The sequence below is a fragment of the Tamandua tetradactyla genome, chromosome 11 (genome assembly GCF_023851605.1).
Source record: "Tamandua tetradactyla isolate mTamTet1 chromosome 11, mTamTet1.pri, whole genome shotgun sequence".
Taxonomy (NCBI): domain Eukaryota; kingdom Metazoa; phylum Chordata; class Mammalia; order Pilosa; family Myrmecophagidae; genus Tamandua; species Tamandua tetradactyla.
Window position 1 is genome coordinate 24,408,339 of NC_135337.1, and position 14,730 is coordinate 24,423,068.

Below are 14,730 nucleotides of genomic sequence, written 5' to 3' on the forward strand. Positions count from 1 at the left end.
TCTAACCTCCAGAATTATAAGAGAAAAAATTGTTTTAAACCACTAAGTTTGGAGTTATTTTTTATAGCAGCAACAGAAAACTAATACAGTAAATTAATATTGTGCCTCGGGGTGGGGGAGTGGTAGGGGTGGGATGAAGGGAAAACAGTGGTTGATATCACTACTCATCTTACAAAAGCCTCCCTGAGCCTAGAGTAAAACACACCAAACTTCTATTCTAAACAAATGCACTCCAAAGACTGCAATCCAGCAAAATGAAAACATTCAAATGACTCTCATTTAATTAAGAAACACATTTGACTATGCCAAGCCTCCTGCGCTTTCACCCAAAATGCAAATTTTTTTTGATGGAGGGGAAGAGATTTTGGTCACAGCATGAGCTCAGTAAATATTTGTTGATGATGATTAAAATTTACAAAGAGCAGTTTCAGCAATAAAGCAAATGTGGGGCTCTTTGGGTACTTGTTTTCTCCATAAGTAGATTTCATGTGATTTGACTTAGGCACTGACCTTTTTGAGTGATAATAACAAACATAATACTTATGTAGCACTTTACAAAATGCTTCACATAAGTGTCTCATGTGATCCTCAAAACTATCTTGTAAAGTAGGTAAGACTAGTATTATGATTTCCAATTTATTCATGAGAAATCTAAGTCTCAATAAGATTGATTTCTCAGATATCATCCAACTAGAAATGGCAGAACTATGATAGCTAATCTCTTTTTCATTTTCTTATCAACACTGTAAATATGCATTTTTCTTGGTTTTCTACTGGGCTTCCCCAGTGTAAACAAGTGAAAAATATATTATTAGAAAAATAATTGGATAAAACGTATATAATGCTGAAGTTTTATTTTGACAAATATATATGGAACACCTCTATGTTCCAGGCACCAGGCCTACCACAGCAAAAAAGAACCTCATTGTATAGTGTAAGGAACAAACAAGAAAACTGGCATTTACCCCTTGTACTGGTCTGGTCTGTGAAAGGAGTAAGGACCATGTGTCAGGTATCACATGGACACTGATCTGGAGTTGGAAATACTAGGGAGAATTTCCCAGAGGTGGTAACTCAAATCCATCAACTGGAGCTGAGAAAGACATCCAGGCAAAGAGGAGATGAGATGGGGGAGATGTTCCAGGAAGAAGAAACGACATGTGTGCGGGAGGTTGAATTGTGTTCCCCACAAAGACATGCTCAAGCCTGCACCCAAACTCCTGGGGTATGTATGCATTTGGGAACAGGATCTTCAAAGATCCTATTTGGATAAGGCCAAATTGAATCAGGGTACAGAGTCCTTATGAGCAAAGGAAATTGGACAAGGAAGAGACAGAAGGAGAGAAACCATATGTGGCCGAGGCAGAGATTGATTGACAGCAAGCTACCACCAGATTGCTTCAGAGAAGGCATGGCCTGTCGATATCTTGATTCAGACTCCTAGGTTCAAAACTATTGAGCTAACAAATTCCTGTTTGTAAGGCCAACCAACCATTTTGTGCTATTGTATTATAGCAGCCCTGGCAAACCAAGGCAATGTGCAAGGATCTGAAGGCAAAAACGAATCTGGCACCTTTGAAGGTCTTCATAGAGCTAAGGGTAACCTGTATGTGTAGTGGGAGTGGTGAAAAAATGATGCTGGAGAGCTACAGCGGAGCCAAGCAAGGCCTTTGCTTGCTGAGAACAGTGTGAAGCCCTGATAGGATTTTAAGCAGAGGAGGCACAAAGCCAGATCTGTATTTAGGTCAAGGAGCACAGGTGTCTCTGCCTGGAAAGCATTTACTGGCTTCTGTTCCCTGGCTTCTGGGATGCAAAATATCCAGGTCAGAAGCTCTTTCTACATATCCATTCATTCATATGCCATCAGATTCTACGAAAACTATTTCACAGTTATTCCAACCTATTTGAAAACTGATCATTACTGAAAGACTGTCCAGTAAGAACATAATTAGAGCAAAGGGGGCTGGAAACAAGATTCAAAGAGGCTGGAAACAAGATTCAAAGAAAGTTTCAATTCAGCATAACTGTCCCCTGCATTGGCAAGCATGCTTACTATTCAACAGATGCTTCCCGAATGCAGTGCTGAGTCATTGCTAGAGGAGGCCACTTGACTACAAGGATTCCTTTTTAAGTCTTTCTTTTCTCAAGAAATTGCCAGACTTTTCTGACTTCACTGTCAATTGCTACACTTTACATTTCAAAGGTTTGCCCCAATTCCTTCTAGGAAAACTCTAAAATACTCTTATCTTTTCAGACTATGAATAAATTCCTGCTAAATCTTGTCTAGAAAGATCTCCTTTTTCTTCTGAACAAATGCTAGTCTTACCTCTTCCCAAGATTCCTTTAACTTTGTATTTACTTAGGGATTAATATTATTTTCTATTCACTAAACTCATACACTGGGCAAAGACCAGATGTGTTAAGAAAATGTTAAAAAATCGTTAGTATACCATTTTGCTAACTGTTTAACTCCAGAAGCATCAGGCTTAGGGTGTATAAAGCATTTTAATAATTTAGAAATCCAAAATTAGCGCAATGAGAAGTTATGGTAAATAAAAATTAATTTGCTTACCATGTTGTTTCTTATGTCTTCTAATGAGAAACAGTAGTAGTCACTAAATGTCATGGGGGGAGGGGTCCTATAAAAGAAAATAAATAGCTTTCCTAACAGCCAAACTTCACCTTTAGGTGGAATGAGCTTGTTTATTAAATATGGCTTAATTATTCATTTATTGTGTAGGCTTTTAAAGGGCAGGTCTTTATACTCTTTTAGCTGTTTGATTAAAATGTTAAAATAATGTATCAAGAAAATTCATAAGTTGTGGTGGGGGTTCATAGACGCCCTTTGGATTCGATAAAAACAATTGGGACAATGTGCCATTAGGGTAGGGACTTTATCTGTGACTCCCTGTGTTCATTTCCTACCACTGCCAATACCAAAGTATCACAAACAGGATAGCTTAAAATAACAAAAAATTATTACCTCACAGTTCTGGAGGCTATAAATCTGAAATCTGTAGGATATAATCCTCTCTTGCCTCTTCCTGGTTTGCTAGTAATCTCAATCTCAATCTCAATCTCTGCCTCAGTTTATTTTATTGAAAAAAATACATTTTGAAATTACACACCTATAACTTTAAACTCCTACTAATCCTATGACCTTGAACAAGCGACATAATCCATCTGTGTTCACAGAAAGGATACATTTCCCATTTCCTTGTAGCAATCTTGTGATATGCTATAAAGATGATTGTGATAATGTATACAATCTCTTAGCATAGTGATTATCACATAGCAAGTGATCAGGAAGAGAGAGTTTTATTGCTGCCCATTGAGGAAAAAACAAAAACAAAACACTGTTTGACACTGAGTAGGAGTTAGGAAGGTAAGAAGTTTTAAAAACGAACAAGTCAATTTTCACTTCTTGATAAATTCACAAAAACATATGAGACCACTGTAGTTAGGAAATGCTAACTGATGTAACAAATAAGCTACCAAATGTCAATGGCTAATACAAATAGAAGTTTATTTCTTACTCAAGTAAAAGTCTAACGTGGCCATTCCTTTTAGGCAAGAGCAGCTTTCCTCCATGCAGTGATAAGGAACTGAGATCCTTCCATCTTTTGACTGTGAATACCCTCAGTATTTCAGCACCCTCTGCCTCCAGACAGCAGAAAGGGGAAAGGGAAACAATGAAAGAAATATTGGAGAAAGCATAACTCCTTTTTTAAAATCCAGGTCCCATTCCATTGATGAACATCATTTACTCTGGAAGCAAAAGGGCCAGGAAAAGTAGTACCTGGCTTGGAAGAACTTTGAGCAACAACTCCACACTATGAAAGAGGGAGAAAAAATATTTGGTGAGCAGCTTAGTCAAATCTGTCACAGAGATAAACCTATATACAATAATGAAATGGAGTGAGTCCAGGATGGGAAAGAAGTACAGATTATATAGTCTGGGTATAAAATCAGCCATCCTCACAGCTCCAAACTGCAACTCCAGAGTTCTGGGCCACTTTACAATCCTCAGTCTGCTGTGAAGTTAACAGCAGGCAATCCTACGGGATGGTAGAGGCAAGGGAGAAATAAGGATGGGAGGAAATGCTATTAAACCCTACCTCAGGAATGTGGTTCATACTATAAGATTCTACAGTGATATTTCAAAAGAAGAATTTAAATTTATGGATTAATAATTTGACATAGTTCTGCTCATAGCTGACAGTCTGAGGTAATAAATTAGATTGAATGTTATTCCTTGGTGTAGCCATTCTTCAATCATAAATGTGGCTCCCTGTATGTGACAGTGGTGACCTTAAGAGGAATGATTGGGTTTTCTGACTTATGTTACTTTGCTTGATAGAAGATCATTAAAATAGAGTTAGTATTCAGCAGCAGCATTTAGCTTTTGAGAAGACCTTTTCTAAAAATTAGCTAGGTCAGCAGCATTACCATACAATTTGCTATTGTACAATAAGCAATTCCAAATTCCATTGCTGAAAATGCCATTCATTGAGATGCAATTCATGGTGTGCAGATATGTAACAAACCTGCCAGGTGGTGGAAGCATTTTCTAAGAACTAATAAATCTAACCAAATAGCTTATAGCTGGTCCCAGGCAAGGGGGTAAAAAAAAGATCCAAAGGGAAATATGCACTGACCAGCATAAATTTATCTGTGAGCCAACAGTTCCATGTGAAAGAGAATCAACAGAAAATGTTTGCTAGAGGACTTAAACAGGCTTGAATTCTATTTGAAAATAACTCCTCGAATTAATTTCTTATTTAAAATTATATTCTCCTAACAAAAGAGCAGAATTTACTTTATTTCATGGGTAATTCTTTTACATTCTCATTCTAACATATATATATATATTTTAATATCAATAATATATGATGAAGTTACTATGTTATTTTTGCAAAAAAAAGATAGAAAAAAATTTCTATGGGTTTTTTTTTCATAAAACGTTATCAAGACTGGGGATGAATGATATTAGAAAAAAACATGAAATTTCTCCTTGCTACTTCTGCTTTCCGAAACATGTAAGGGTAGTGTCTTCTTAAAATATGAATATTGATTCAGGAGTATTTAAATCCTCCACAGAAATCACTAAAGAAAAATATTATAATTTGTACAAGAAGGTAGTTAGTAAGACATGAGAATTGCTATATCAAAAATAATTGCAGTGTGAGGCATTTACTTATTGAAGATCAAGTTTACGATTTTAGAATTTGCATTAAATGACTAGCTAGTCTATTTATTGGGTCAACTGAGATGACCCCAACTTATTTAATACTGTTTGTCTCTTTTATACAGCTAAAGGCTTTTGGATTTAGGAAAAGTCAAGTTCAGGCAAGAAAGAAAAAGTCTGTTTAAATGTAATGGTTTAAAGCTGTATGTGGCCCAGAAAACCATGTTCTTAAATATAATTCATTTCTGCGGGTGTGAACCCATTATAAGTAGGACACATTGATGAGATTACTATAGTTAAAGTATAGCCCACCTCAATCAGGACAGATCTTAATTCTATTAATGGAGTCATTTATAAGCAGAATGAAATTCAGACAGGGGAGAGAAAGCCACGGAAAGCAAGAAGCTGAATATTGACAGACACTGGAAGAGAAGGGAGAGAACAGAGGATGCTGCCATGTGCTTGCCATGTGATAAGCTAGGGGCCAAAGATCAACAGCAGCCAGCCCCAAAATGCCATAGTCTTCAGGAAGAAGCATCACCTCAACGATGCCTTGATTTGGACTTTTTCTGGTCTCAAGCCATGAACAAACAAATTGCCATTCTTTAACCTCACTCATTTCATGGTATTTGTTTAGCAGCCTAGGAAAGTAAAATACAAAATGAGCCCAAACATTCAGTGGAAGGCTAATATTTCCATGGTCAGGAAAGGAAGACACTTTATGGACAGGGAAAACCTACATGACAGTTTATAAATTACAAAAACAAAATATTAGGGCCTGGGAGTGAATCCTCTATCCAGTAGTAATTGGGAAACAAAAATAATAAGAATTATAATCAGCTTCAGGAAACCTATGACTGGTAATTTAATCACAAGAGCTCTAAATGTTCAGAATATATAACTAGGGGCTAGGAACTAAAAGTAATACAGTGATGATTAGAACAGCTTCATTGTCATCACCCTTTATAGTAGCACCTTTCAAACTTGTTTTCAATCTTCATGATGAGTAGAATGTTCTATTTAAAATGCATTGGATGCTGAGTGTGGAGATATATAATATCTGACTAATCCCTTATACACAGAGTGTCTCCATTACATAAGATGTAAAGCAAAGAGCCTAGGTTGAATGACTCTAATGTTTCTTTTGTTTCATCATTCTGAGCCTCTTTATTTCATTATTTTAGGTTCTGAGACACCCCGTTCATTGAAAGGAAGACAGAAATGACACATCTTTCAAATTGGAGTTTGACCATCAGCCTGAGTTTCCCTAAAGATCTAGCAACTATGTTCCAGAAATAAAAGGAAAAAATCATTAGTTGGAGACAAAGGAATCACCAAATCAAGACCTTTTAAAAATAATTGAGGAATGATGTCTTTAACATGGTAACATAAGAAATCCACTGGAGAAGTCTCCTCTCAGAATTAACTAATAAAAGGACAAAATCCACTTGTTTGGCACTCTGGAGGATGATAGACTGGAGGACTCCACAAATGCTGAATAGAAAAAAAAGAAAAATACCCTCAAGACCAGGTAGGAGAATTCCATTCCAGACACACCAGTTTGGAACCTGCCCCCTCCTTCAGTCCCATGCAGCTTGGGAGCTGTGCAGAGGCAGCATGGTCCAGGTTCCTCCTGCCATCGATGCCAACTATAGAGTCACACACAGCTGTGAGTTAGAACACCATGCATATCCAGGCACAGGGACTCAAGTTCATAGAGACCCAGGGCTGAACACATGACACTGTGAGTTCCCATTCCAAAGGGAACCCATGGGGAAATAAGGGAGAGAGCCTGCAGCAGAACTGGAGGCAAGAGGTGCACAGACTAAATCCAGTCTCTGGTCACCTAAATGCAAACTGGGCTTTTTCTGGATTGACTCACTTTTCTGAATTGACCCTCTCTGGGTGCCTAAGACAGGATACTCTAACAGGCAAGAAACCAGAGGCAGAAAAGCCTTACAGAAATAAAAAAGGGGGAGGGGACTAATCTGCTGTATAATGGGATGGGTCCCAGAACTGAAAAGTTGCAAAGTAAAGGGAGCACTGAGTGAGGGAGAAAATTTAAACTAATAATAGGAGCTGTGGAAAAAATTATACCCAAAACCAAAAAGAACAGATCAATATTCCCAGAGATGGAACAAAGGAAAGGAAAATTGCTCCTGGAGGTGACACAATTGCATGAATGTGAAATCTTAACAATTGTACCACATATCAAGGGCAAGAAGCAGATGAAGAGGAGATGAGAAAATCTGAATAGTAAACACAGGCTATTTTAAAAGGTCCAGAATAAGTTATGCCAAGCATCAAAAAAGAGACTTAATACAAAACAAGCAACAATAAAATCCTGGATAAGAGGGAGAAATTGACCTTCCAAGTTAACTCAACAAGATAATCAGATGCACAGACATCAGCAAAAACTTGCAAGCAACACTAAGAAACAGAGTGATATGGTTCAGTCAAGGTAACAAATTAAAACCTCAGAGGAGATGCAGAATTTGAAAAAACTAAGCAAAGAAGTTCAAACAACTAAGTAAATTAAAAAATATGAAGGAAATTTGGTAAAGAGCTAAAGGATATTAAGAAGATAATATATGAGCATAAAAAATAATTTAAAAAAAAGTTTAAAAAGAAACATCAGAAATTATAGGGATGAAAGGCACAATAAGGAGATGAAAAATACACTAGAGACATGCAACAGAAGAGTTGAACATGTGAAGAAAGAATTAGTGAACTGAAAAACAAGAAAATTGAAATCATACAATCAAAAGAAATAGAGAAAAGAGTAGAAAAAATTTAGCAGAGTCTCAGGGATTTTAGTCTCAGCATAAAGTGTGTAAACATGCTCATATGGGTGTCCCAGAAGGAGAAGAGAAGGGAAAAGGGGTAGAAAGATTATGTGAGGAAATAAAGGACCAAATTTCTCAACTCTTTTGAATGAAATATTCATGTCCAAGAAGCACAACATATTCCACACAGAAAGAAACTCCAATAGACCTACACCAAGATGCATACTAATCAGAATGTCAACTGCCAAAGATAACAGAGAATTCTGAATGCATCAGGAAAAAAAGCAATTCATCACATACAAGAGATTCTTAATAAGACTAAATGCTTATTTTCTCATAAGAAACCATGGAAGAAAGAAGATAGTAGTATGATATATTTAAGGTACTGAAAGAGAAAAGCTGCTAGCCAAATTTCTTCATCCAGCAAAAGTGTGCTTCAAAAAATTAGGGAGATTTAAAATATTCACAGATAAACTGAAAGTGAGAGAATTCATTATCAAAAGACTTTCCCTACAATAGTTACTAGAGGGAGTTCTGTAGGTTGGAAAGAAAAGAAAGGAGAGAGTGCCTTGGAGTTGTGTAAATAAATGAAGCTCTTCCATAAAGATAACTACAAGAATAAATGCAAAACTCAGAAATGCTGTTTCCTTAATATACAACTCTACTTTTTAATTCCTGTAAGAGTCAGAATACAATTGGAAAATCATGTTTCCTACTAACGAACATCAAATATAGAGGTGATGTGGGATGAAAATAATATACATAGGGGGAAATAGAAGGATATGGGAGTAAAGAACATGTATGCTATTGAAGCTAAGTTGGGATCTTTATATGTTAGTACATTATAGATATAGGTTGTGTAATAAAAACCCCAGGGTAACCACAAAGAAAGTTTGTAAAAATATACAGAAACAAAAACAAGAAAATATACAGTCAAATATATCACAAAAGATCAATTTTACAGAAAAGGAATTTGTAATAAAGGAAAAGAGAGGAAAAAAACCCCCCACAAGATCTGACATATAAAAACTAATGACAAAATGTCTGTAGTTGGGTTGGCCATGGTGGCTCAGCATGCAGAGTTCTTGCCTGCCATGCTAGAAACCCAGGTTCAATTTCCGGTGCCTGCCAATGCAAAAAAAAAAAAAAAATCATTTAAAATGTCTGTATTAAGTACTGTCTTTACAGTAATAACACTGCATGTGAATGGATTAAATTCACCAAATAAAAGATGCAGACTGTCGGAATAGATAAAAAAGGATGATCCAAATATACGTTGTTTTCAAGACTCACCTTAGACCCAAAGATGAAAATAGACTGAAAGTGAAAGGATGGAAGAAGATATTCCATGGAAATAGTAAACAAAAAAAACAGCTGAGGTAACTTTATTAATATCAGCTGAAATAGACTATAAGTCAAAAGATGGTAAAAAAAAAAACAAAGAAGGACACTAAATATTAATAACAGGAGCAATCCACTAAGAAGAAATGACAACTATAAATTTCTATGCACCTAACCACAGTGTCCCAATATACATGAGGTAAACATTGGCAGAATTGAAGGGGGAAATAGAGACCACTACAATAATAGTTGAGGACATCAATACACCAGTCTCATCAGTAGATAGAACACTGGAAAGATCAATAAAGAAGCAAAGAACTTGAATAATATGATAAATGAACTAGACCTAGCAGATATATATAGAAATTGGCACCCCAAAACAGCAAGATATACATTCTTCTCAAGTGCACATGGATAGTTTTCCAGGAGAGACTACATATTACATATTTCCATAAAACAAGCCTCAATAAATTTAGAAATATAGAAATCCGACAAAGCACCTCCTCTGACAACAATAACAGCCAACTGGAAAATCCACAAATATAGGGAAATTAAATAGCCCACTCTTCAACAATCATTCAGTCAAAGAAGAAATTACAGGAAAATCAGTGAATATCTTGAGGCAAATGCAAACAAGAATATAAAATACCAAAACTAATAGAATGCAGCAAAGGCAGTATAGTGAGGGAAATATATAATCCTAAATGCTTAGATTAAAAAGAAGAAAGAGCTGAACTCAAAGACCTCACTGTACACTGGAGGAATTAAAGAAAACTGTAAAGTAAACCCAAAGCAAGCAGGGGGAGAGAAATAACAAAGATTAGAGCAAATATAAATTAAATAAGAATGAAATAAACAATAGAAAACAAAACCAAAAACTTTTGGCAGCAAAACCAAAAGTTTGTTAAAGTAAAATAAAAAATTGAGAAATCGTAAGCTAGACTGACAAAGAAAAAAGAGAGAAGACACAAATAAATAAGATCAGCAATGAGGAGGGAGACATTACTGTTGACACCACAGGAATAAAAAGGATGATAAGAGCATACTGTGACTAACTGTATGCCAAAAAAATTAGATGACCTAGATGAAATAGACAAATTTCTAGAAACACCACAATCTACACTGACTCTAGAAGAAATAAAAGATCTCAAGAGAACAATTACAAGGAAAGAGATAAAATCAATCATCAAAAGCCTCTAAAAAGAGTAAAGCCTAGGACCAGATGGCTTCATGGGTAAATGTTACCAATCATTCCAAGAAGGATTAATACCAATTGTGCTCAAATTCTTCCAAAAACATTAACAGGAGGAAGTTCTACCTAATTCATTCTATGAAGCAAACATCACCCTAATAACAAAGTCAGATAAAGAAAATACAAGAAAAGAAAATCACAGATCAAATTCTCTAATGAATATAGATGCAACAGTCCTCAGCAAATCCCTGCAAATTGAATCCAACAGCACTTTAAAAGAACGGTAACCACTAGTAAGTGGGTTTTATTCCAGGTCTTCAAGGACTGGTCAACACAAGAAAATCAAATAATATAATACATCACATTAACAAAAGGAAGGGAAAAGCCAGATAGATGATCATCTCAATCAAGGCAGGGAAGGCATTTAACAATGTCCTGCACTCTTCCTTGATAAAAACACTTAGAAAAATAGGAATAGAAAGAAAGTTCCTTAATATGATAAAAGACGTATACGAAAATTCCAAGGTGAAAGACCTAGAGCTTTCCCTATAAGATTTGAAACAAGTCAAAGATGCCCACTGTCACCACTGTTATTCAACATTGTGCTGGAAGTTCTAGCCAGAGCAATTAGACAAGAAAAAAATAATCATCCAAATTGGAAAGAAAGAAGTAAATCTTTCACCCTTTGTAGATGACATGATCCTATATTTAGAAAGTCCCAAAAAATCTACAACAAAGCTACAAGACCTAATGAAGAAATTCAGCCAACTGACAGTACAAAATCAACGCCAAAAAACAATAGTGCTTTTATCCACAAAGAACAATCTATCAAAAAAAGAAATCAAGGAAAAAAGTTCCATTCACAATAACAACTAAAAACTAAATATCTAGGAATTAATTTAACCAAGGATATAAAGGACTTATACATGGAAAACTACAAAATTTTAGTAAAGAAATCAAACAAGTTCTAAATAAATGTTAGGATATTCCATGCTCATTTACTGGAAGACTAAATATTGTGAGGATGTGAATTCTACCCCAAATGATTCACAGATTCAATGCAATCTCAAACAAAATTCCATGACCTACTTTGCAGAAATGGAAAATCTAATTAAAAAATTTATCTGGAATAGCAAGGGGCCCAGAATTGTGAAAAACATCTTGAAAAAGAAGTATAAAGTTGGAGGATTTACACTTCCTGGCTTTAAACCTCATAACAAAGCTACAGTGGTCAAAACAGCGTGATTAGAACAGAAATAAATGAAATTGAGAATATGAAAACAATCAAGAAAATTAAAAGCAGAAGTTGGTTCTTTGAGAAAGCCAAAAAAATTCATGGACCCTTAGCTAGGTTGACAAGCAGTAAAAGAGAGAGGCTACAAATAAATAAAATCAGAAAGGGAAGAGACATAACTACTGACCGTGCAGAAATAAAGGTGATGAGAGGATACTCGAGCAACTATATGCTAATAAACTAGACAACATAGATGAAATGGACAAATTCCTAGAAAGATGTGAACAACCTTTCTAGGTGACTAGAAAGAAACAATGACTTGAGAAGAAATGCAAGACATCAACAAATCAATCATAAGTAAAAAGATTGAATCAGTCATCAAGAAGATTTCAAGAAAGAAAAGTCTAGGACCAGTGGCTTCACAGATGAATTCTACCAAGCATTCAAAAAAGAATTAGTAGCAATCCTTCTAAAAATCTTTTGAAAATTAAGAGTAGGGAAAGCTACCTAACTCATTCTATGAGGCCAAAATCACCTTAATACCAAAGCCAGACAAAGATACTACAAGAAAAGAAAATTACAAACCAATCTCTTTAATGAATATAGGTGCAAAAATTCTCAACGAACCACTTGCAAATTGAATCCAGCATCACATTAAAAGAATTATACACTATGACCATGTGGGATTTATCCCAGGTATGCAAGGCTAGTTTAAAACAGGAAAATCAATTAATGTAATACACCACATCAATAAATCAAAGCAGAAAATTATGTGGTCATCTTGATTGATTCAGAAAAGACATTTGAAAAATTTGACATCCTCTTCTGATGAAAACTTGAAAGGATAAGAATAGAAGGGAATTGCCTCAACATGGTAAAGGGAATATATGAAAACCCACTGATAACATTATCCTCAATGGGGAAAGACTGAAAGCTTTCCCTCTAAGATCAGGAACAAAACAAGGATGCCCACTGTCACCATTGTTATTCAGCATTCTGCTGGAAGTTCTAGCTATAGCAATTACATAAGAAAAAGAAATAAAAGGTGTCCCAAATTGGAAAGGAAGAAGTAAAACTATCACTCTTTGCCAATAACATGATACCATATGTTGAAAATCCAAAAAAAATTTACAGCAAAGCTACTAGAGCTAATAAACAAGTACAGCAAAGTGGCAGGGTACCAGATCAACACCCAAAACTCAGTAATGTTTCTGAGTGATGAGCAATCTGAGGAGGAAGTCAAGAAAAAAATTTCATTTACAATAGCAACCAAAAGAATCAAATATTTAGGAATAAATTTAACTAAGGATACAATATACAGAAAACTGCAAGAAATTTCTAAAAGAAATGAAGGGAGATCTAAATAAATGGAAGGGCATATTGTGCTCATGTTGGAAGACTAAATACAGTTTAAGATGTCAATTCTACCCAAAATGATTTATAAATTCAATGCAATATCAATTAAAATTCCAACAACTTACTCTGCAGAAGTAGAAAAACCAATAATCAAATTTATCTGGAAGAGCATGTTGCCTCAAATAACTAAAAATTATCTTGAGAAAGAATAATGAAGTGGGAGTTCTCATACTACCTGACTTTAAAGCATATTATGGGGCTAGGGTGGTCAAAACAGTATGGTACTGGTATAAAGGTAGATATATGAATTGAGCATTCAGAAATAGACCCTCTCATCTATGGACAATTGATCTTTAATAAGGTGGTCAAGCCAACCCATCTGGGACAAAGCAGCCTCTTCAATAAATAGTGTTTAGACAACTGGATATCCATATGCAAAAGAATGAAAGAGGATCTGTATCTCACACCCTACACAAAAAGTAACTCAAAATGGATCAAACACCATTTTAGTTCAAATATTAGAACTAAGACCATAAACCTTTTAGAAAAAAATATAAGGAAATATCTTATAAATTTGTAATAGGAGGTGGCTTCCTAGACTTTACACCCAAAGCACAAGCATTGAATAAAGAAATGGATAAATACAATCTCTTCAAAATTAAACTCTTCTTTGCATCAAAAAACTTTGTCAGGAAAGTAAAAAGGCAGCTTATGCAATGGGAGACAATATTTGGAAAGCACATAGCCAATAAGGGTTTAGTATACAGAATATATTAAGAGATTCTTCAACTCAACAGCAAAAATGACAACACAGTTTAAAAATTAGCAAAAAACATGAACAGACACTTCTCAGAAGAGAAACTACAAATGGCTGAAAGGCACATGAAAAGATGCTCAACTTCACTGGCTCTTAGGGAAATGCAAATCAAAACCACAATGAGATACCATCTCACTCCCATTAGAATGGCCATTATAAAAAACAAACAGTAAATGACAAATGCTGGAGAGGATGTGAAGAAGGAGGCACATTATCCACTGTTGATGGGAATGTAAAATGGTACAACCACTTTGGAAGGCATTTTGGTGGTTCCTCAGGAAGCTGTCTATAAAATTGCAATATCATCCAGCAATCACATTACTAAGTATGTATTCAGAGGAACTGAAGGCAAGGACACAAATGGACATTTGCACACCAATGTTTCTAGCAGCATTATTTATGATTGCTATGAGATGGAAACAGCCTAAATGTCCATAAATGGAAGAGTGGCTAAACAATACATATGATGGAATATTATGGAGGTATAAGACAGAATAAAGTCACGAAGCATGTTACAATATGGATGAAACTTAAGGACATTATGCTGAGTGAAACTATTCAGAAACAAAAGAACAAATAAAGTACAGTCTCACTAAAATGAACTAACAATAATGAGTGAACTTTGAGAGTAAAAATTGAGAACACAGGTTATCAGGAGATAGAAATAGGGTAGAGAATGGGCAGTGCATCTGAAGGAATACAGATTGTGCAGCAGGACTGATCGTAAAAACTCAGAAATGGATAGCACAATATGCCCTGATTATAGCACAATAATGTAAGTACACTGAATGAAGCTGAATGTATGATTGAGGGAAA